This window comes from Parasteatoda tepidariorum, chromosome X2 (assembly GCF_043381705.1).
Source record: "Parasteatoda tepidariorum isolate YZ-2023 chromosome X2, CAS_Ptep_4.0, whole genome shotgun sequence".
Lineage (NCBI taxonomy): Eukaryota > Metazoa > Arthropoda > Arachnida > Araneae > Theridiidae > Parasteatoda > Parasteatoda tepidariorum.
In genome coordinates this window covers 37,061,915-37,084,092 of record NC_092215.1, presented here as the reverse complement: position 1 = coordinate 37,084,092, position 22,178 = coordinate 37,061,915, and the positions used below count along the sequence as shown (strand labels likewise).

The 22,178-nt window shown below is 30.6% G+C and overlaps 1 long non-coding RNA gene across 1 annotated transcript in view; it reads left to right on the top strand.

Annotated features, from left to right (window-relative positions):
- The window catches only part of LOC139427210 (uncharacterized), a 75,849-nt gene extending 72,377 nt beyond the window's left edge, over positions 1-3,472 (top strand). The window contains exon 3 of the long non-coding RNA XR_011638347.1: positions 3,293-3,472. This is a non-coding gene — a long non-coding RNA (uncharacterized lncRNA). The remainder of the gene's footprint in view (positions 1-3,292) is intronic.
- Positions 3,473-22,178: the final 18,706 nt, after the last annotated feature.

Sequence of the window (22,178 nt, the reverse complement as noted above, 5' to 3'; positions counted from 1 at the left end):
AAAGGACTCAATGAGTACAGTCTGCGCAGATTACTTATAAAATACCATGTGGAGGCTTTCTGAGGTGGGAGGCGATGGTTAAGATAAGTTTAATGCTTTATTTATATCTGAACAAAAAAATGAATAAAGCATTAGCAAAGTTTAATGTAGTTTCAATATCAGATTAGCAAGCATCCAACCAGTTTGTTTAACATGACAGCATAAGGCAAATTACATTAAGAAGTATCTGATTCCTTTTATACAGTAAATACTTATTATCCCTTCATAATACTTCGGACTTACTGAAAGATTTCTTTCTTGTTTTAAATCCATGAATCTGTTTCTTTAGAAGAGGGACTAGTATAGAAATAGAAGGACTAGTATAGAAACTAGTATAGAAGAGAAGAGTACTAGTATAGAAATCTTTTCCACGCTATAAAAAATTTGGCAAAACCCGCAGAAGTAAAGCTTAACATCCCGATCGCTCTAATTGTTTAGTTACAATCCACAAAAAAGAAATGCTATATAAGAAAATATAAATATAATAAAGAAATAAAAAATATAATATTATCAGCAAAGCTCAATGGAGTTTCAAGTTCAGTTCAGCAAGCTTCTCAAACGCGCTGAATCCTTTTGTTTACCATCAGCTGATAAGACTGATAGCACCAAGCAGTATCTAATATCTTTCATACAAGTACTTATTATACCTTCACAATAATTTTGACTTACAGGATGATTTCTACCCTATTTTAAATCCATAAATCTATTTCTCTGGAAAAGAGTAAGAGTACTTCTACTCCCAGGATAAAAATCTGTTCCACACTAAACTAGTTTGCAAAAACCGCTAAAGTTCTACTTAACATCCCGAGTCACAAATGGGCAAAAATCGTTCTAATCTCTTATTTACACTAAATCAAAAAAGAAATTTTATATTAAAAATATAAATACAATAAAGAAATAAAATAGAATAATACTTTCAGTAAAATTTAATGTAATTTCAAGTTAAGATAAGAAGCTTCTCACATGCACACGCACATGGAATCATTTTGTTTACCATAAGCGCATCAGACAGATAATACCAAGCAGTATCTGATTCTTTTCGTACAACAAGAATTTATTTTCCCTTCATAATACTTCAGACTTACAGTAAGATTTCGTCCCTATTTTAAATCCATAAATCTATTTCTCTGGAAAAGAGCAAGAGTACTTCTACTCCTAGGATAAAAATCTGTTCCACACTATGAAATAGTTTGCAAAAACCACTAAAGTTTTACTTAACATCCTTAGTCACAAATGGGCTAAGATCGGTATAATCTCTTATTTACATTAAATCAAAAAAGAAATTTTATATTAAAAATATAAATATAATAAGGAAATAAAAACGAATAAAACTTTCAGTAAAGTTTAATGTAGTTTCGAGTTAAGATAAGAAGCTTCTCAGATCCATGCACACACACACTGAATCATTTTGTTTACCATCAGCGCATCAGACAGATAATACCAAGCAGTATCTGATTCCTTTCGTACAACAAGAACTTATTTTCCCTTCATAATACTTTAGACTTACAGAAAGATTTCTTCCCTATTTTAAATCCATGAATCTGTTTCTCTGGAAGGGGGCAAGAGTACTACTACTCCTAAGATAGAAATCCTTACCATTCCCGATTGCCTGTCTCCTCATTAGCGCTTCAGAGCGGAAAGTAACATTCTAAGTCGGCATTTAAAGGTGTTTAATTCAGGAAACGAAAATATTTTCTGGAGTCAGTGCCAGGAAGAATAAAATCTAAATGAGTAACGTTTTGTAATACTGTATTGCAAATGTTAGAGCAAATGTTAAAAAATAAGAAATTTTATCGTAAAATAATTTAAATGTGTAATGATTGAGGATTTTTGATTTTAAAGTGTTTTTTTTTAAATTTTGTATTTAATTAAATTGATTAACTAGTTAATATATTTTACTTCAAGTTTGATTTCAACAGCAAGATTGAAAAAATCTTGTGTTTAAAAAATGCCTCTTAATGAATGCCAGGTTTTTAGTCTATCTCTGAACTTGACTTTAAGACTATAACAATGTTTCATAAAAAATGAATAAATAATAAATGATAATTTACAGACTGTAACATTATAGGCTTTATTTTATTTAATTATCGTCACTGAACAACCGACCCAATTTTTAGTTTACGACTACCGATATTCCATCCCATAGCTTTGTAATTTTAAACCCAATCGAAAATTCAAGAGAAATCCTGGATCATGTATTAGCGGAAATTTGCTTTTGAGAAGGGCTTTTTGATGCAGCTAGCCAACATTTGCTTTAAATAGAGGGGATAACCACAAAAACCTTTTGCGATTAGCCTGACAACAAGGGAGACTTGTCCATGATCAGTCTACCACTGAGGATATTTTACGTCAGCACTGTAGTTGGGCCGAGACGATTACCGAGTTCGTTTCGACCAGCCATCTCTCTGATTCGAAGCCGGGTCAACTCTTCGGGAGACGCGAGCACTATCTTCTGAGCCACCAAGGCTCTAAATTGTAGTATTTCAAACTCTACGTCATTTGCGTTGCAACATAAATTAAAGAGTTGCGCCTCTCTTTAAACATTTATATCTTGAGGAATTTCGATTTTAATTGGTTCCTTAGACCAAAGTTGCACTTATTAGCCATCAAAAGTCTGTTACTAACTTCAACCCTTATCTCATTTTAGCTGGTAACTCACGTACCCAGATACTTAAACTGGGTAACTCCTTCAAAGGTATAATCAAAGGTATTTTTAAATATACCGAAATGAAAAGCTGTGGATTTCACTTTTTTTTAAAGTTTTATGGGTTAGATCAGCTAAAAATAACAATAATCTAACGAATTGTTTAGTCACTGAGTTTATCCTGATAGTAAACTTTCATGTTCTGTAAAAACAGTCTTAAGGTGCTAATTTTTAACCAAACATTTTCCGGCAGTGGACTCCAAAAACTGCATTTTTCACAAAAAAATCAGAAATCATAACTTTGTAAGGCTCCAGTACCCTGTATAACGAACGCATCTTCTTAAATAGTCAGCAATACTCAAATAATATAGCAAAGCAAAACTTTAGAATATGATTGGTTTCTTTAGTTGGAACCCAACAAATTTCGACTATATACTTTTATATTCTATAAAAAACAATATCTTAAGATGCTAATTTTCTTTATTAATATCAGCTAAAAATTACAATAATGAAACAAATTGTTAGGTCACTCAGTTTGTCCTAATAGTGTACTTTCATATTTTGTTGTAAAAAATAGTAATGTGCTAAATTTTAACTATTATTTTTCAGGCAGAAGACTCCAAGAACTGCATTTTTCACAGACATTGAGAGATATATTACAGAAAAACTCAAATACCCCTTGGAAACGACTGCAACTACTTAACTAGGCAGAAAACAACAAACTTCGTGTGCAGAGTTCGTCCTAATTGTGAAATTTCACACTCTGTAAAAAAAAAAAAAAAAAAAAAAAAAAAAAANCAGCCTGGATCACAGAGTGTGACTCCATCTCAAAAAAAAAAAAAAAAAAAGAAATCTTGAGGCGCTGATGTTTAACAGATGTTACGTTTTTCTTGAGAAAGCACCAAAAAGTGCATTTTTCATTATCATTGCGAAATTATAGCTAAAGGCTCCAATTCTGAAGAAATGGTTGTATGTCCATAACTAGGCAGCAGTATACAAATGATATCACAAAGTAAAACTTTTTAGAGTAATTGGTTCCTTCACGTAAAACACTGCAAACTTTACTGCATTTAATTTTCTGCTGTGAGACAGCAAAGACAATTATCTTGAGTATAATTTTTTGTAAATATGTTTAATAATTTCAAAAGGAAGTAAAATGCTGCTATCGTTTGAAAAACATTCTTTCGAGGAACAATATAGGGAATATTCACGGTAATGTATTCATTGTAAATTTCCTTTAGTATTTACATCATGCGTAAAATTAGAAGGAAAATTTTGTGCAATTTTAGAAAATATTTAGAGTTTTTCATATAATAAAAATAAAATTCTGAATCTACCACTTTTACAAGAAAACAATTTAAAAATCTAAACCTCATTTCAGAGATGCCAACTTGCTCCGGACAAATATTTTCGAGTGGTAATTTATTAATGTATGATTCTTGGTTTAAAGAGTTCAATTTATTAGGTTTCTTACCACCACTATTTTTAAATAATTCGAAAGCTAATATTATTCGCCACTTTCAGAGATTCTAACTGCTCCGGGTACGCCAGAATAATTTTATAAACCGTAAGTAACTGCAAACTATAATTTGCAAATATTTGAATAATTTTGCTTACGTTTTAACATGATTTACTATGATAAAGTGGTGAATATATAAGCCTACAAATTATTTGAAACAGTGGTAGATAACAATCTGATAAATTGAATTTATTAAACAAAGAATCACAATTAATACACTACCACTCGATGATATTTATTCGCTGTCCGGAGCAAGTTGGCATCTCTGCACTTTGTGTTACTGTAGACGTCCTATTTTTATTATACCGTCTAAAAAATAAGCAAAATTAGAGAATTATTTTCAAATTTTAGTTTGTAGCTGTTTACCGTTTTTTTTTAATATGTATGGCTCGTCCGGAGCAGTTGGCATGTCTGTCATTTGAATAAACATCAACGCATCTCGCGATATATTTCGTATTAATGCTTTAAATTTAAAATTTGTATGTTTCGGGAGAATTATGAGAGTTTTAAACTTCTGTAGAAAGACTTTTATATAATTAATCTCAAAATTAATAAATTTATGCAAAAAAATTACACCCATAGAAATTAAATTCACATTTATAATCTATTTTAATACCTTCCGAGAAAAATGAGAGAAGTCAGCAATTGCAATATTTTTTTATTCAAATTATGTAACTGAACTCTTTTTAAGGAGTTGGTAATAATAATTACCCCCAATTTTAAAAGTCCATGACAAACTATTTTACCATTTTAAATTTTGGTTTCCATTTGTTAATAATTCAGCTCTGATAAAGCACGTCTGAATAAAATTGGTAACAATATGTGAGTTTGATTTTAAAACAAAAACGCATGAAAACTTATTATACGCAAAATTCTTTTTACAGTTTAAAGTAATAATAAAATTAATTTTATAAATGGAAAAGCCAGTAAGTTTCTTACATTTTTATAACATATAATGAGCCGTAGTACTAACCATAAAAAAGGGCTCTAAAATTTAAATAAATTTTATCTAATAAGACAAATGAAAGTTTTTTCTTCCTTTTATCAATTTCAAAATCAAAAATTATTTTATTTGCCTTTACTGAGAATAAATGGCATATTAAAGGGTTAAATTACTGTTAAAAAATTCCTATTTCGCACATTAGCGCACGAATTTCAACACTGAAGACACGTAAAAAAACGCTCCCATTATAAAAGAAGTTATTTATTTACATTTAACTAAATGATCATTAGCGTCAACTTTTAGTTTAAAAAAATCTGCGCGCCATTCCTTATACGTATAAAAGTTTGTATTAGACATATTTTATGGTGAATACAAATGATTTGTTTCACCAAAAAAAATTGGGAATAAGGAAATCTTGTTAATGCCACTAGTATAAATAAAAAAAAAAATTCTTGAAAGGATGATTAGCCAGCAACGAGTCAGTCGAATTCTGGAAATAAAAATCTCTATCTTCTAATAATAGTACATACTAAAGCCTTTTTTTTCCATTGCGGTAATATAAAAAGTGATATAGAAAAGAAATGATAGCATATTAACACGTTGAATACCATGGGGGTCACCGGTGCCCGGTGATGCCAAGATTATTAGAAACACATAATTCGAGTAAATTTTTATTTTTTCTTATATTTTTATCGTTACTAAATTGGTTTGAAGAAATTAATGCAATATAGAACACACAAAAATAGTTTTATTAATATACACAGAGATGCCAACTTGTCCCGGACAGCGAAAAAAAATTTTGAAGTGGTAGTTTATTAATTGTGATTCTTGACTTAATATATTCAATTCAGTAGATATTTATCCACCATTACCAAACAATTCATAGTCTGACATAAGTCACCAATTTCTTAAGATATGTCATGCTAAACATTTTAAAAACCAAGCACAATCTGTCTAATGTTTGCAAATTTAGTTTGTAGCCGTCTACCGTTGTGGCCAGTCGTGCAAGCCGTGTAAAATTAGCGTGGCATTCAACGTGCTAATGTATAAATTGATTAAAATTAAAGCGGCGGATGAGGAGCCTCACCATCAAGCCTGCTACATCTTACCTGAAGCCTTTTATTATTTTATCTCATTTCAGGTTCTTTTCCGAACCACCAATACAATTTTCCTATGTATGTCACTTAGGGACATTTCTTAATAAATGGGATAAGGGCCATTTAGACCTCAGATACTGAGTTCTACTATAAACGAACGAACGAACAGTCAAGTCATATTACACAGTTTAAAAAGTTAGCAAAATTAGTCAAATATTTTCAAATTTTAGTTTGTAGTAGTTTACCGTTTTTTATATTATTATGGCATCTGTGTATTATTGCTGTGTATAATTGGCATCTGTATATATATATATATATATATGTGGGCTTTCCGAGAATGAATTTTCCAAGTATTAGTAAAGCAATCACCGAAAAAAAAAATCTTACCCAAAAAATATATTTTTATTTTGACCAGGTTGAAAGTCGATATTGTAAAGACTATTGCCTTTATATATTTGTTTTAATTATTCATGTGTAGTGTTGGTCAAACTTTAAGAATTATTATTATAATTCGAAAAGTTTAATGGAATGAGTTTCACTACCACTTGAAATGTGAAAATAAAATCTTTCGAGAAAACCGGAAGAGTATGCAGCTATATTTATACTTTCGCATTTCCGTAAAAAGAGGATTGCACTTTCACAAGCGGATCCTTCCGGTAGACCTAATATTTCACTTCAGTCACATTGTAAATATTTCCGAATACTTCTAATCTTTACTTCTTATTATTATTACGCTCAGTTAGTTTTGAGAAAACTACTGCGCATAACAGCATAAGAAAAGCGAATTTTAATCTCTCAAAAATCACGCAAGTATAAAGTTTCAGAGTTTTATTAGCTATTATTAATAAATTAAACTGGTAATTAGATGTTTTTTTTATTTCAATATTTTATATGCATCGTTCAGATACAAAACCTAAAGACTGCATATTAGAAAAAATATATATGCTTCAAACCAACGCCTCCTATAACTGAAAGCCTCCTCATGGCTTCTTAGAGGTAGTTTGATCAGACCACAATGAAAGTAAACTAGTTTACGAAAGAGCCATTCATTAGAATATCTAGTAAAAATAAGAAATTGATAGCAAATATACGTCTAAAAACATTTTTAATTCATGAATATAATCGGTTTGTCTTATCTATTTGTCCACCATCAAAGATTCAATTCTCAAATATATATGCCAACTTTCTCTCATTTACTTTTAAAATAGAATTTGGTTTCATGCACACCACTGGTTCACTCTTTAAATAGTCTGAACAGACTACTTATAAAAAACTGTGTGTAGGCTTTCTGATGCAGGAGGTGATAACCAAGAAAGAAAAATTGAAAGTTTTTGAGTCATAGTTACTTCACAGTTGGCAATGGTGTCTGAGAGTCATTTCTGGATTGTAAAGGATTAAAATATAAATATTTTTTACTTAGTAGTGTCACAGTCAAAGCTTTCGCTGTAAAAATTTAGCTACTTTTATAATATCATCAATATTTCCTATTTTTATTTTCCTACTTATAAATTTAATAAAAGATTATTTTCTCAAAACGTTCATATGCAACGAAGTAATATAATTTTGCACGAAATGTCCCGAATATTAAAATGTATGCTTTATAAGTTACTATCGGTTATACGATATACTGGGGTGAAAGCTTATTTAATTTACTTTCTAGCACTTGTAGCAGTATATTGACATATATTTCAGTATTTCTGCAAATTATTCATTGTAAAAATTAAGCTACTTTGATAATATTATGAATATATCCTATTTTTATTTTCCCACACATAAATTTAATAAAAGTTTATTGTCTCAAAAAGTTCATATACAACGAAATAATATATTTTGCAGGAAATGTCCCGAATATTAAAATGTATGCTTTATAAGTTACTATCTGTTATACGATATACAGGGTAAAAGCTTATTTAATTTACTCTCTAACACTTGTAGCAGTGTATTAACATATATTTCAGTATTTCTGGAAAACTTCCTCTCGAATTAGGTTATCTTTACTTTAGAATATTTTAACGGAACACATTGTTCAACAATTTGACACATTCTACAGCTCCAAAGTCACATTGTGTCAGGAATATATATTTTGACAAATGACTAGCTCATTAACCCCGACCAACTGCCAAAATTTTCACAACTTGAAAATGTCAGCTTAACTTCTCATGATAGGGTTGAGCGCGTGCTTTTCTAATAAAGACCTTTAGCCTAGGAGTAAATGGGTGCTAAAACACCAAGAGGTGTAAAATCATCTTCCTATAAAACAGGAAGTTGTATCCAGTTCCGGTATGTTTACGTCACTCATCAAATGCAATTAAAATTAATCTTCCTCTATAAATCTTATTATTAATGTACTACTGCTACGATTAATGCTCAGAAATTCAGATGCAGCTTAACTGCCGCTGCTAAATATTTCATATTATTTAAAAGTTTTATCTCATAGCTTTGCAACGAAGTTAATTTTGACAAATTATTGTAATGCAATGGAATAGCAATGTTTCGGAATATATACTGATGGTCACTGTCAACAAAGTTATTAGTAAATTAAAGTTTTAAATAAATTCAAAATGAACATTGAATTTAAACTAAGTTATACATCGAGCAGAATCGTTGAATTATTAAATATTCTAAAATGCAATGGATGGAAATTTAAATGTCGAGAATGCGAATGGCATAGTGTTATTTCATTTCCGTTGGAAATAAAAGGCTAAGCTGCTAAACTTTTACTATATTTGACGAATAGATTTGCCATTGGTAACAAAAAGTATGCTTTATATTAATGTGATTTTAACTTATTATATTGAATTTGAATCTATAACGCTCAGCCATATGAAAAAGCAACAAATATAAAGAGACACAAATATATTAAAGACACATACAGCCAAGGATGCAGTTCTAGTTCATTGGACGTCAAATTTTGCCTCAAAACTTTGCTAGAACCCCATTTAATTCAAGTACAAGCTGTCTTCGAATGGCAAAAACACGAGGTGTGCCTGGAAAATAGGTACTGTTTCATTATAGGTACTGTCACCGAAGTGGTTGTGTCATAGTACGGAGAATGTGTGCATGTTTGTCTCTGGTAAATTGTCTATTCTGTGACGTAATGACAACTAAATTGTGTTGTGTTTTAATAAACGTTCACAATGGTTAATGCGATTGCCTTTCGCGCGAACCGTAAAATTCTTCCGGTATTGAAATTTTTGAACTCGAAGAAAGTAAAACAAGTGAAAATTCATCATCAACTTGTAAAAAATTCCCTTTCTAAAATTTAAGGTATATTTGAGGTTGATTTGAGGTATTTCTGAAGTATCGAGATTGTTTTGAGGTATATATGAGGTATATTTAGGGTTGCTGAGAAAACAACCAAGAAAATTCTACCTGGTAAAGGTTGTAATTCAGGTGTACGAAGTTGTTTTGCACACACTTTAGCTCATTTTGAGGCTGTTTGGATTTCACTTCAAATCAACAAGGCTGATGATTTGATTTTCAATGTATAAATGTTGCTTTTCTGATGCTAACAAAAGAGGTATTTATGAGGTATAAGAAAATTTATCTTATTTTAGTTAAAAGGAGTGAGGTATTTATAGAGACTTATGAAGTCATTTTATTTATACCTAAACTTATTTTGAGGTTTTAAATTCACTCCATACCAACCAGACTGAGAAAGTGATTTCTAAGGTAGAAAACTTGTCACAAAAGAGGTATTTATGAGGCATAAAAATGTCACGTCATTTCAACTTATGAGAGTCAGGTATTTATTGAGATGTATGAAGTCATTTTAGTTATACTTAAGCTTATTTTGACGTTGTTTAGCCCGTATTTTAATATCGTCCTCTATAGAGGACAACTAAAATTCGTTGAATTTTTACAACTTATATTGTTATATTTAATTATTTTTCACTTGGGAAATATAATTTTAGATGGACTAATTTTAATTAAACTCATTTTAAGATTAATTTTATGCTTTTCGTATGCCAATGTATAATTTCTTGCTTCCTACGTTGTGACAGTTTTACGGGGTGGACCCCTGTAACTTCCAGGACGACAATGCCAGCTTTCATGTGGCGAGGGTCACCAAGGCTTGGTATGGTGCCAATGGGGTTAATCGAATGGACTGGCCTGACCAGAGCCCAGACCTGAACCCTATCGAGAATCTTTGGGATGAGTTGGACCGCTGAATTAAGGGGTGTACTACCGGTTCAAAATCGGTGAAGGAACTTACATTTCTTTTCCAAGACGAGTGGAAGAAAATACCACTAGCTGTCACACAAGGACTTGTGGAAAGTATGCCCCGGAGGGTTCACGCTGTAATTGGAGCTCGTGGAGGCTCTACTAACTATTGATTATGAATTATATATATATATATATATTTAAACATTAAAAAAATATATAAAATATTGTAGCTGTTTTTTATTTAGTTGTTCTTTTGTTATGTTAAAAGNATATATATATTTGCAAAGCTTATCCGCAAGTAGTTCCCTGATATTGCTGAGATGACCTAGGCTGTAAATAGCACATGTGCAACAACAAAGAAGTGGCTAACTACTGCTCAGCCAGTGGCAAAGAAGCGGCAAGCTACTGCTCAGCCCTTCCCTGGGAAAGATATCTGAATTCTTGCCAAAGGGAAGAAGTAATCTCTCGTTCTTTTCTTTATTTAAACAAAACTGGGTGCCTAGGCCGTGCAGCGTCCCCTACCCCATTCATCATGAAAATTATGTACAGTGAATAAAACATTTTGAATTATGTAACAATGTGGTAACATTATAATAAAGTAACTATGATTAGAAGTATGTACAAACTTGATCGGAGATTTACATTAATTGCCATTGAAAAATGAACACAGTCATGATTAGATGGATATCCATGAAATACGTGCTTAATCTGAGATAAGAAGTAATCTCTCATAATAAACTACAAAATTTATGTAATCCAGGGGTGAAAGCGAGATTGAAAAGAGGAAAGGCTGGTAGTAAAACCATTTCAGTTATAACTAGTTTTCGGGAGGAGTTAACTTATTATTTTTAAAACTATTCAACAATATCTACTTTATCATTGAAATACAGGCAGTTTTATATATAGACTAAAATTATAAAAGAAATCTTGATAGTTTCAGATATTTTATTTTTCTCGAAAAAAAAATGCTATAATGGAATGTCTCTCTTACCACTTTTTGCACTTTTCCGTCTTGCTATGTAAGGGCTTTCAGCCATGATGTACAGAGATGCCAACTGCACCGGAAGCGCCAAAATAATTAAAAAAACGGTAAATAACTACAAAGCAAATTTTGCAATATTTGACTATGTTTACTTGTTTTTTAAAAGGTATAGCATGACATAAGTACTATAACATACCTGCCAACTTTAAAACCCTTCCATTATCATTTTTCCCAGTGGTATTAAAATGGAATTAAAACTTCAATTTTAAGCAAACAAATACGTTGCATTTGGGAAAACTTAAGTTGACAACCATGATAGTAACGCATATTAATATATGTGCTTAATTTTTGTAAGAATAGTGGTGATCAAAATCATCCAAAAATTAAGTTTATAAAGGGAAAAACTGTATATACTTACTACCACTTTAAATATGAAAATAAAATCTTCCGGAAAATCCGGAAGAGTTGGCAGGTATGCTATAATGTGGTAAATTATATAAGCCTACGAATTATTTAGAAATAGTGGTGGATAAAAATTTACTAATTTGAATTTATTAAACCAAGAATCACAACTGATAAACTACCACTGTAAAATATATATTTGCTGTCCGGAGCAAGTTGGCATCTCTGGATGTAATCGCATACCTGCCAACTTTTACTCGTTCTGAGAATGGATTTTTCAAGTGGTAGCAAAACAATCACCGAAAAACAATCTTACTCAAAAATATTTTTATATTTGGACTCGGTAAAAACCCACTTTCATATAGATTATTATGCTTTTATATATTCGTTGTAATTATTTTTATGTAGTGGTGGTCAAACTCATTTATAATTATTATTATAATTCAAAAAGTATAATGGGTCATGAGTTTCAGTACCACTTCAAATACGAAATTAAAATCTTCGGGGAAACCGGAAGAGTTGGCAGCTATGTAATCGTTGATAACACTTGTTGGCCAGATATTTGATAATTGAAAACTAGAGACTGTACTAGCTCACTTTTTCATGTATGATCACAGAACTGTTATTTTTCACTACAAGTTATTTTTTAGCACTTTACCCATGTTAATTATTTATTAAGCAGATTGTTATAACATATTACAGAATTAAATAAACCCAATTTCAAGTTTATATGCTGAATTGTTTCAAGGTTATGAGCTTTTTTATGCAGCTGTTTATGGTTCACTACTTCAGAAAATAGCGAATTTTGAAAATCCTAAATATTTCAAAAATACGTCTGTATTGTTTATTTTACAATTTTAATGCAGAATTGAATAAAAATCAATTGCAAATAAAAACATTTATTGTTTGAAAGTTATATGCATTTTTTGGATTTCATCCCATAGGATATGATTTTATATTTAAACAAATGTTTGTAGCAACTTACAATTACTTTTATTCTGCTCGGTATTATAAGTTATATAGGATATATTTTACTCAATTTCTTTCAAAAGTATTATTTCAAATCTTTCTATCCTAAGCATTTTCTTCTCATGAAATTGCTCACAACTTTGAAACAAATGCTCCTTATCAGCTTGTGATTAGTTTTATTTGATTGTGTGTAAAAAAATGCATAAAAATCTTTACATAACTTTAAAATTTTAATTTATTAAACGATTGTTGATTCCTGATTACATTAATTAAAAACTATTAAAATAATTATTTTTTAAGAAACTCTGATGTGATTGACACTATCGGAAGTCCTTTTTACAGTCAGTGTCAAAGATTTAGAAAAAAAGTTATTAGTTTAATGAACTCTGACAAAAAGTTTAAAAATATAGACTAGGATTATTGAGTTTAAAGATTTGTAAGAAAAAAGGAAAGAAAATCTAATTATCAAACTTACAAGTACCATAATGATGCCAGATGCACAGGAAAACAAAAAGATTATTAAAATAATTCTGTTAGTTTGTGAAAAAATGACATTTTTGTTTTAAATAAAAGTAATTTGAATTTCAGCTGACTAACTGTTTATCACCTTCGTAAATATTAAAAAAAAAACAGCTTTAGGTAGAGCTATATAAGCCTGAAGTGTAAAATGTCGCATCTTAGGTAGATAAATTAATACTTCTAAAAATGCAAAAAATATATACTTATGGTAATGAAATGATAACCTAAGGTAAGACATGGAACACCTCACGTTAATAAAAAATAACCTTTCCAAGTGTCAAAAATTAACTTGAGGTTAATTTATAATAACCAGAAGTGAAAAATGGCACACCTTAGGTAGATAAAAAAATACCTCCACAACTATATAAATCTATATCTGAGGATGATAAATAATAACCTAAAGTAGAACATAGAACACCTCACGTTCATAAAAATCAAGCTATTAAACGGTTGAAAAATACACCTGAGGTAGACTTATAACCTAAAGTGTAAAACGACGCATCATATTTTGATAAATAAATACTTCAACAAGCCAGGGGTTCAAAGGTTTCAGGTAAAACATTTACATAAAGGTTTCAGTTTCACAAAGTTTGTTCCGTGCTATGTCAAATATTTGAACCATGGTGGTAATTTTGTAGGAAAATATTTTCCGTAATGTTGTTTCAATATAAAAATAAATTTCATTTTGAAAAACCATACTTTGTGTAAATTCATTTCAATTATAGCTAATTTTTGGGAGGAGTTTACTAATTCTTTTTTTCAAACTATTCAACAATATCTACTTTATCTTGGAAATGAAACAGTTTTATATGCATGATAAAACTAAAAAATAAATCATGATAGTTACAGATATTTTATTTTTCTCGAAAAAAATGGTAGAAAGAAAAGTCTTTCGTACCAGTTTTTACTCTTTTCCGTCTTGTTATATAAGGGCTTTCAGCCTTGCAACAAGCGTACCTGAGCTGATACACGAGTTTGAAAAATAATTACTTGAGGGCGTACACAAAACACCTCAAGTAGATTTATAATAACCTGAAGGGTTAAATGAAACACCATAGGTTGTTGAGTAAATCCTTCCACAAATGCTAAAAAATCTACTTCAGATTGATAAGTAATAACCTAAAGTTGAAAATGAATACCTTGAAGTTGTAAATATCTACCTCTCAACAGATGCAAAATTAAACATCCTAGGTTGATACATATATACCTCGGGAGGTATATTTAAGGTTAATTTTGTGCTATTCATTTGGACCCTTTTCAACCTAACGACGTATTTAAATAACAACCTCCTTTTTACCTTAAGAAAATACCTCATTTATACCTCGATTTTTTTCGTAAGGGTTATGGTGAACATTTTTGATGGAATGGTGAAGAAGTGGGTACGATAATTCAATGATGGACGCACACATTTTCATGACAAAGCACGTCCTTATTTCTACTTGTGTCACTGAAAACCTTACTCAATGTTTCAGTTTGGAGCATTTCGACCAACCGCCTTACAGTCACGACTTTTCACATACAGGCTATCCCTTGATCTTAAACTAGAAGCGATGTTTGTTTAGCAGTTGCTATCTTAACCCTTTCTCGCCGACTGTCACAAATACGTGCCAACATAAAACCGTATCAAACAGGATAAAAAGATAAAACTGGAAATCAAAGTAATTCTTTAGCAGTTTATTTGTGGACGCAGTTATAATTGTTTGATTTATTTGATTCCCCATTACTTTGTTCAAAATAAAACTATTTGGTTATACTTTGAATTTACATTGATTATATATGTTGCAGCTTGAGCACCCTAGCGGCTGAACACGGAGAGGACGAGAGAGTTTTTCAAAAAAAGAACAGTAGCAGTAGTAGTAGTAGTAGTACTGGAAAGAAAACGAGGAACGCGCCTTGTCGAACTATCTCACTAAAAACTTCTTATTAGCTATTATCTATCATATTCCATTAATGTAAATACATCATCATCATGTTTTGTTAATCAATCCAATAAATGTTTTATAGTTCAAATCGATGATCATTATAGATATTTGTTGTTAAATATATTATATTGCCAAGCCCGGAAACAAAAGAGTAAGGTTGGTCTTACTGCTTCCATCATTCAGAACACAGCAAAGTAAGTGATACCTTACCTTTATTCATTTTTGGAAGTAGTGACGCCTCCTGTATAGAACAATATATATGATTAAACTAACAATAATTAAAGTAAAAGCAAAGTAAGTCTATCAAATCAGCAACGGCGAAATTTAAATTACCGTTTTTTATTTAATTACAACTTGATTCTGATTTTGTACGAATGCTTTTCTGAATCAACCGTCCCCAAGGGGTTAAATAGTATCATATTTCTAATAATTCAAAGACAAGTTGGTTTCGTGCTAGGTCAAATATTTGAACCATGGTGGAAATTTTGAAGGAAATTTTTTTCCGTATTGTTGTTCAATATAAAAATAAATTTCATTTTGAAAAACCATACTTCGTGTAAATTTTTCAAAGCAGTACTTACTTTTTGTACTCACCTAGTATCACTTGTGTTTTGAAATCCACAGTTTGAAGATCACTGTTCTTGTAAAGGTTCTAGTAAATGCATGCGGAAAAAATTATATTTTTTTTTCGTGAATATTACGGCGACAAAATGAGTTATAATTGTGAATACTAAAATATTTTACTAGATTTAAAGAAGTATATCTAGTGTCTAAGACAGATAATTATTTTTTTCTAAATTTTTAGGTGGAAGCTAATGCTAATAAATTTTCATCTTCTACAAAACTAAATTGATATCACTTTTTTGTTTCTTTCAGGTGCGTAGGTGCGTACAAACTATGTAGTCTGATATACAAAGAGAGTAATTTTATATATTCTGATCTTTTTTAATTCGATTAACTTACTCCTGCAGTTTGATTAGGCTAGATTTGTTCGCATGCATATCTGAAGCATAGCTTCTCGTATTAATAAGGCTGAATGGTAGAATGGTAGAAATCATATAAATCTCGGTGCGCTGCCGCGAAGCGGCATTAACCGATTCATCTGTAGTAGTAATTTGATGATGAGAAGTAGTGAGGTGGAATGGAGATGGGGGGAAGAGGTGGTGCTTAGCACCAAAAATCGAGAGTGTATTTCGTGTGCTAGGGCAACGTCATATCCCTAAGGAAAAAGGCAGTGATTGGGCTAAATTTAGTGTTGTCGTCAATTAATTCAATATCTAGGAGTGAGTTAAAATTGCTGGTGGTACAGGTTTCTGCTTCATCGTAGAAATTTTGGTTTAAATGTTTTATATAGACGTTGATGTCATCAATTTTAAGATTCCTTTTTATACTATTATTGCTAATGCGTTTAGGGGCGCCGACGAGTCTTCTTATAATCTTCCCTTCTGCCATAGAGAGTTTATTTTTTAAGTGATCACTTAGAGTGTTAATGGCGGGGCAGGCATAAGTTAGAATTGGCCTAGTTGCCATTAGATAGACAGTGCGCTTGCATTTTAAGTCTAAAGATGACTTCGAGTTTAATATCGAGTTGAGAGCCCAATAGGCACCATTCGCTTTTTAATAAGGCTGTCATGTGGCTGCGCATATAGAAGCCGTATCCTATTTCTAATGCTGGTAGCATGCAAAATATGTGTGGTTAAAATCATTTGGAGACAGTGTTTCAACAACTTATTTTCGAAACGATTAACAATTTTAACTGAATTATTTCATTATTGAAATTTTACTTCCTGAAAAGAAATATTTATATTCAAGGTATATTATAAACTATTTAAACACCATTTTGTAATCAGAAATTCTGCCATTAGTATATTTTGAAGCTAAAGTGGTAGCCAAGTCTAGAAAAATAATAAATAAGTCTAATTATGAACGCACCCAGAATATGAAATCGAAGGCTCATAACGGTCATACATAACGTCATGCAAGATTTCAGTGGATTCCCACTATAGACAGCAGGAAAAGCAGTTATATTTTCTACATGAACACAAGGAGTCGCGCAGCCATAATATCAAACCTGAATATGAAAATATAATTAATAGAGTGACAAAAATTTTGTGTTTAAACATCTCGACAACATTTGTTGCAATGAGCCATCAGCGTGGCAATTAAGGCATCAATTAATGAAGCGACATCAAAAACAAAAGCAAAATTGCCAATGATTGGAGTAATCAATGACCTACCTGGGCACATTACTAATGATACATTATCTTTTCATATAAATTTCGCGGCTATATATATAAACCTGATGAAATACTTTCTTGTTTAGTGACATTTTGGAGATCAAGCTCAGTCAACTTGCATTTGACATCACCATACGGGTTCATCAGTCTCATTACTTAGATTTAAAGTTATTTGATACGTGAGTCAATCACCTCATCTCTGCATTTTGAACGCCACCCGTTACATTTCAAACATGTTAAAACCCGTGCTACACTACTACTTTTCTACTAGATTACGTTGGTTATTCAGTCAGTCTGGAAATTCCTTGATAAAAAATGAGACTGACAGTCACCGTGGTCAAAACGCTCTCCTGATCTTAGAACAACTTAAAACACACAGTAAATTGTTGCTAAGTGACTGACGCCACCATTCAAAAGTTACCGCTATAAAAAAATGTGGCACAGCCTTTCAGATGAATAGACTAAGGTCCCAGAAAATGTATACAATTTCAGTTTGACTCCCTATCTAGGGGAACAACTGCTATTTATTATGCTTTATTACTAAGTTCTCAGGATCTATGCATCCTAATTTCTTGTAAATTTAAACACTTCCTCTTTTTCACTATAATATAATTGCATAATAACTGTTATTTGTTTACCTTCATGGAGTAAAATTTTTAATTTCCAGTAGTGTATGACGGTACTCGTTATACCACTGAAAAAATAAGCGCTTTTGTATTAGTTGCAGATTTAGGTTAAGAACAACAATTTAGTTATTAGCCTTAACCGGTTAACGCCCAGCGTCATACATTTAGGACAGTTCCTTTTTTCGAAAACATTTATTGAGGTGGGAAACTTTTTTCAGTATTTTCCTTTATATGGGTGAATTAAAAGATTCTTAGATACCATGATGATTTAGTTATTTCTGATTAGATCGGGAATTATAAGGAGCAAGTGCTTTTTGACCTATCAAGGACTTTTTGAAAGCTTTAACAGTAGAAAAACCAATTAATTTCGATAATATATTATACCACTTTTTCCATAAAACCACTTTTAGTATCATTTCAATATATTAATTCGGGACAAAACGGGTTAAGTGGTTGCTAATCTTGAAAGTCTACAATATTTTTTCTGACTTTCTTGGTACAAGCAATCGTACTGCTTTTAAATGTTATAGAAGTAAATCAGGACGTAATAACTAGATCCTTTGTTATTATCTTTCTTAATTAAATTTAAAATGGATATATATATATATATATATATATATATGCATATNGATATTAAACATAACCTTTGACCAAAAATATTGTGCAACTAAATATAAATAAGTTAAAAGAAAAAACACATAGATTAAATTTTAAAAGAAACCTTCCATTAAAATTCGAAAATATTTAATTTATATTCAACTTGCGAAATTTGAAGAACAATATCTGAAAAAAGGCAGCGAAGTCTAACACGAAATATTTATTTTTCAAACAGATTTCTTGTAATATTCCCTTCCAAAACCTATACAGCATTTATATTTCTCTAGAGAAATTCATAAAATATACACCACAAATTTTATAAAACAATTCACCCCAAATCATTATAGTTTACTCTTCTTTCTTAACCCAATATCTAAAGACATGTATAAAAAGAAGATTTTTTTATTTCATCTTATTCACGCATACTTTCCAATACTTTTTCAGAAGAACGATTCTCGCATATTATATAATATCAGTAACTTGGACTGCAAATCCCAGCTGCTACCGAGATGCTCGGTTTGTATAATATTAGACCAAGGGAGAGATTCAATAGAAAAGAAGAAGAAATGCAAAAAGAAAATCAAATGAAGCAGAAAATTTTTATGTTTTTAAAATTGTTGAAATATATTTTTCGATTCTTTTGTCTCAGCTATTTACCCTCAAACTTTTCCTTTTAAAACTTAGAATTGTAAAAAAAAAGGGTTATAAGATTTTTAATTATTTAAAAATACCAACAACTATTTTGAAAAATTGCTCAACTTAGTGTATGCAAAAAATAAATACAATACTACATCTAAAGCAGTACGAGTAGCACATTAAAAAATTAGAAAAACAAAACTAAGAGGAACTTCAGAGTTGATGAAACTTAAAATATTTTGTACCACTGAAGCCTAAATTTCAATTAAAAAAAAACTTTTTTTTCTTATCCAAATTTTGGACATTAAAGAGTCGCATTTGATAACAGAAAGAAGACAAACATAGATATTTTTGCATTTTGGGGAGTCCTCTACTTTCATTTTTTAATGAAAATGTGTCTCTTCTATAAATTTACCTCCATAAGTCTCTCAATGATGGAGCAGTATAAGAAAAAGCGCAATTCCTGTGAATTTTTATCCAAATTTGTTTTCGCCATCAAATTTTTAAGGGTCGAGTCTACCTTGGAAAAGGGTTCTGGATATTTATAAAAATAGAGAAGTGGACGTTTACTGGGCTGACCACACTTTTTGCAAATTATTTTATTGAGTGGTATGTAATTAAAAATTAAAGATTTCAGAATTTAACTTGACATTTTTATTACCAGGGATGCCAACTGTTCCACTTTCAATAAAACATTTTTAAAAGACGGTAGATAACAACTAAAATGTGCTAATTTTTTAAAAGACTCAATACGATTTAACCATAAACTTAAACTGTATAAAATATCTGGGCATCTGAGGCCGCTTGCGGCATTTTCCCCATTCATCTTCAGCGTGATCTTTGTGGTGCTTCGATGAGGTTGTAGAATGCAAATGAAGTGACGACTTAACGATAGCACATACCTGCCAACTCTTCCGGATTTTCCGGAAGATTTTATTTTCATATTTAAAGTGGTAGTAAATATATACCATTTTTTTCTTTTTTAAATTTAATTTTTAAATGATTTTGATCACCACTATTCTTACAAAAATTAAGCACATATATTAATATGCGTTACTATCATGGTTGTCAACTTAAGTTTTCTCAAATACAACGTATTTGTTTGCTTAAAATTGAAGTTTTAATTCCATTTTAATACCACGGGGAAAAATTATAATGGAAAGGATTAAAAGTTGGCAGGTATGATAACACAATGCGGAGATGCCAACTGCTCCACAATAATTAAAATACACGCCAAAATAATTAAAAAAAAACGGTAAATAACTAAATTAAATTTTACAATTTTTTTATTATTTTTGCCTGCCTTTTAAAAGGTACAGCATGAAATAAGTACTATAAAGTGATGAATTATATGAGCCTACGAATTTTTTAGAAATAGTGGCGGATTAAAATCTACAAAGTTGAATTTATTAAACCAAGAATCACAATTGATAAACTAACACTTTAAAATATATATTTGCTGTCCGGAGCAAGTTGGCATCTCTGACAATGGTGTACCACTTAAGCCTTTGAAGTATTCAGAAGTATTGGTGAGTAAAAAACCTATAAATCTGATTTACCAAGCCAAGAATCATACATTAAAAGACTACCATTTGAAAATATTCTTCCGCTAAAATATATTATCAGGCAAAGTGGCATTTCATGCGAACTTTTAAATGAATCACATGTAGGGATAAAGAAAATAACTTTAAGTAAAGTTTACATAACAAAGAATAATACATTAAAACTCAAAATGTGTTACCACTTGACGAAATTTTCCTACATAAGGTAGAGAGTAGGCTGCTCAGTGGTGTGGGTGGTGACCACTATCTGGAATACTTTGAATAGTGATGACAAATGTTTCATGAGACTGTAGGAAGACTTAAAATTTTAAATTTCTTGTTGATTTTACAAACGTTAATTTTACAGTTTGCTGTCAAGTTAACTTGACATCGTTATACTGTTTCATCCCTCTCAGTGTTTACATTAAGCGCTATTGGTAATTCATGTAATTCACGTTTATTTTAGAGCTTGAGAATCCCAATATATTATCCTCCTATATATTTCTAATGGGGCAGCCATGTAAACCTATTTAGTATTAATATGTTAATTTTTAAAAGAGTACACAAGCCTACATAGTTTAGTGTAACTATAATAAGACATGTTAATGTTTTTATATACATTACAGGTATTTAGTATTAACATGCTAGCTTTTTACTGAGCATACTAGCTTATATNTTAACTATATAAAAATTTGACATCATATTCTAATCTAGTTCAATCTCAATTAAGTTTTTAATAATTTTAATGGGTGTCAAAAATTTAAAATTGGAAATGTTTAATTCACAGTAATTTACGTTGACATCCCGGTACAGTATGTATCAATATGTTAGTTTTGTAAGTAGCCAATTTGCCTATATATTCATGTGCAACAATGAAAAAATCATGTTAATGATTATAGTTCTTATCGAAATGCAAAGAAAATGACCTGCTTTTTTTGCATAGATATGTTAAGTTCATGTATACAGATATTTAGTACAAGCATTTAAATTTTGAGATGAGTACACTAGCCAAGCTATGTATATAAGACAAAAAATAGAGCATGTTTGGATTTTTTTTGCTAGATATTAAACATGGTAAAACCATTAAAATAATATTATCTTCCAAAGTAATTTATAGTTGGCAGCCTAGTACAATTATTTAGTGTTCATCTGTTACTTTTATAATGAACACAAATTCCCGCACATTAAGGTGTCATAATGAAAAAATTTTAATTTTTTAATTGGTGACAAAACTAAAATTAAAAAAATGACCTGTTTTCTATTTATGCATTTAGGATGTTTATTCGTAAAGATATTTATTATTTACATGTTAATTTTGTGAGGAGTGCATTATCCTGC